Genomic DNA, 3757 nt, shown 5'->3' with positions numbered 1-3757 from the left:
CAGCAATGATATCTCTCGTTCCATGGCCTCTTCTGAATCTGGCTTGAACCTCTGGAAGTTGCCTGTCAATGTATGCTTGCAGCTGTTTCTGTATTACCTTTAGGAAAACTTTACTCACATGGGATATCAAAGAGATTGTCCAATGATTTCTGCATTCTGTTGGGTCATCTCTCTTTGGAATAGTCACAAATACAGATCTCTTCCAATCAGTCGGCCAGAGAGCTGTCTTCCAAATTTCTTGGCAGAGATGAGTGAGTGCCACCTGTGCCGTCTCACTTTCTAATGACTGGTGAATCTCCAACAGTGGCCCCAGATACAGGGAGGAAATCATCAGTCAAACAAATTGTCCCTCCTTCACCTATTATCAAATGCAAAAACTGTCAAAGTCAGAGACAGAGACTTCTATTGTTCTCCAGTCACATACATTACTAAGTTGAAATGTATAATTTGCTTTACATTTGCCATAGCACATTTGCATGCAACATCCCATGACTTTAACACATTTGTTGAGTGTTAAACTGTTTGATAAGTATTTTATCTTTATAACAACCCTCTTTTACAGATGAGAAAACTAAGGCAGACAAATTTTTAAAACTTACTTAAGTAAAATAGATGGTAAGGTATATCAGAATTAGTTATTGAATGATCTTTTCAGAATATCCAGAATGCCAGCCCATGTGCTCACCATTGCATCTTTAATGCCTAGGATACTCTCCAGTAAATGAGGGGCATTCAGTCAATTTCTGTTGGATGGATGGATAGATAACTCCATCTATTCAAATATCCTCCTTTGCATTTCATTCAAATATTCAAAAGGGGTAATCAATTAGAAGTGACCAGAGCCTGCAGAAAGAAACACAGCAGATTAAACCAATTATTTTTTATTCCAAATAATTTTAATAAAGACATTTCCAAAAAGATTAGAAGACAGTATTGTTGTTGTTTTTTAATGTAATTACATATTCATTTCAATGAGACTTTTCATCTGTTCTTCTTGAGTGCATATCTTTTTAATAATTCTCCTAATGGAACACTACAGGGAATCCCATAGCAACCGGGCCTAACTATGCTTTGTCAGAAAGAGACACACAGGTTCCATCATTTTGTGATTCCATTTACCCAGGCAGCAGGGAAGAGGGACTACAGGAAGAGTTACTTCTTAAAGAGAAAGAAAGGGGAGGAAGACAAAGAAAATCATTATCTCTGTGAATTATGGATATTTTCTAGGTTGATGCATCCATGAAGTTAATAAATTGGTACTCAGGTCTAATGGATCTCCTGTTCTTTCACTACCTCCCACAGCTTATTCACCATCCTGCTATTCTTTCTGCAAGCTTGCCTAGACACTTCCCTACTCGTATCTCTCTTCTTAGAGAGATGCTTCTGAATTACTGAATTCATTGGTTCCTACCAAATCACTGGTCACTAATATACATTGGTCTCCTTTTTTGTGAACTGAAACCTCACTCAATTTTGTCAAACACAATCGTCAGTACAGGTCAATTCTATTCTCTGAAACAATAATTCAGTATGTGTCATTTTCTCTCCTACAACCTTTCTAATAGGTTGCAATAAAACCAAACTTCATGCAAAATTCTGCCACAGAAAGTTTGTGAAAAAAATGAAATGTAAGGAATTTCAGAAAGTTTGTGAAAAAATGAAATGAAAAAATAATGGAATTTTTCCATGAACTTTTTGAAGCCCCTTGTGTATTTGTTAAACAAATATTCATTAGTACGCAGGCACAAAATGTTCAGACCATCTGTTTGTAAGCTCCATGAACTCCAGCTCCCTGTGCTTTTAGTGCTTCCATCACCACCACACATAAAATGCTAATAAAGACAAAACAATCATGTTCCAAAAGCAAGAGTCTATTTCCCTCACAGTTGGCTCCTAGAAACAAAAATCCTCTGACCCAGTTGTTGGGGACAGGATTATGAAGATTAAATCTTGAATGTCATCCCCCCTGGCTTCACTGGACTCTCACCCTATTTATGTAAGGGTGAGGAGTGTCTCTAAATTAGCTTAAGCATACCAGATCATTTTCATACCTTTTAGTTCACTAGTAACAACTCAGTTCTGATATTTACCATGGTACTAAGCTAAGTATCCAACATCAGTTGATTCTGTTTGTAAAACATATATAAACACTTAAGTGTGGCGCTGTAGGTTAATACACCAGGATGCAAAGCTGTTTGAACTGCAAGGTCAGCGGTTCAAGCTCAACTCAGACACCCTATACAGGGTCACCATGGGTCAGAACTGACTCAATGGCACTTAACAGCAGCAACAAATTAGCTCTGGTGGCACAAATAATTAAGCATGAGGTTGCTAACAGAAAAGTTGGATGTCAAAACCAACCCAATGACTATGTAGGGCAAGGACCTGACAATTTGTTATCATAAAGGTTGCAGCTAATTTACAATTTGTGCATTTCACTGTTTAAAAATTAACTGGGAGATGGTAAGATGGTAGAGTAGGCAGAAAGGCTGTACAAACCCTGTATGTCAAAGACACGGAAAACCAAATGAAACAGAGGCAGATGATAGTCCTGGAACCCTGAGCTTCAGATGAGAGGACAGAGAAGTAGACTGAATGCATACTAGGAGAGAGAACTGAACAGACTGACAAAAAAAGGAGACAGATTGATGACTAGTGCTGGCTGACCAGATGTGGTGCAGCCATCTTTAGCTTTTGTGAGCAGCTTCAGAGACAAGAAAACATATTGGCATTGCAGAAACAGACCGGTGACTCAATGGAGACCAATGTGTGATTTTTTCCCTTGGTCCCCACACTTCCCTGTCACCAGCGTCAAGGCTGACCCACCCATATACACCCCTCATGGAAGTTCCAGCTCTTCAGATGGTTGGATACACACAGAGGTGAGCTCCACAGTTGTGAGCCTCATTAAGGAAGAAGGGAGCCATCCGTATTAACCCCATTCAGGCAAGCCCTGTTTCAAATATGCAGAGCCAGTCCTGGCCAGCCATGGATGAACTCTCACTAGGAAAAGCAGTTGAAAAGACGCATGGGGGGAAAAAAAGAAAAAAGCCTGGTGGTCTGTGCTGACCAGTCAGCAAGGTATGGCCATGTTGAATTTTCATGGACAACTTTGAAAGCAAGACGGTGATAGGTGATGCAAAGGCATACCACTTATTTGTGGAGACAAATGTATGAGATATTTTCTTATAACCTATATTACCCTTGTGACCAGAGGGGTGGTCAGCCCCCACCTACATACAATCCCAGGGAAGCTCCTACTCTCTCAGTGGTCAGAGCTGCATCATAGGGAGTGGAAAGCTAGCAACACCAACCCTGGCACTTGAATAAGATGTGGTCCGCTCCAGACATGCAGAGCTTGTTCTGGCAAGCCCTGGATTATCAGAACCTCTCATATTAGGCTGCCCTCTATGACAGAAATGCTCTGATCTCCATGCTGCTTTGGGATCTGCATGAACTACTTCAGGATTAGGTGCCCAAATCAGAAAACACATAGCCCTACAGAAACTACATCTATGATTGGGAGAGTTACCTTCTCATCCTTTGCCAACCCATGATGTGAGGTCCTTGTCTGACAGGAGACCCAAGAATTTTCTCCTTTCTGGGTCTGATACTACTTGTCATGGTTTGTCATTTTTTTTTTATTGTTTTGGTTTATTTAATCTTTATTCTTCTTCTTCCTATCCTTTACTTTCTATACTTTTCCACTTTTATTTTTTTTTCCTGTTTCATTTTCCCAACTGCTGCTGCTTTTCTT

This window comes from Chrysochloris asiatica, unplaced genomic scaffold (genome assembly GCF_000296735.1).
Source record: "Chrysochloris asiatica unplaced genomic scaffold, ChrAsi1.0 scaffold00112, whole genome shotgun sequence".
NCBI classification, from domain to species: Eukaryota; Metazoa; Chordata; class Mammalia; order Afrosoricida; family Chrysochloridae; genus Chrysochloris; species Chrysochloris asiatica.
Note: the sequence above shows the minus strand (reverse complement) of the source record.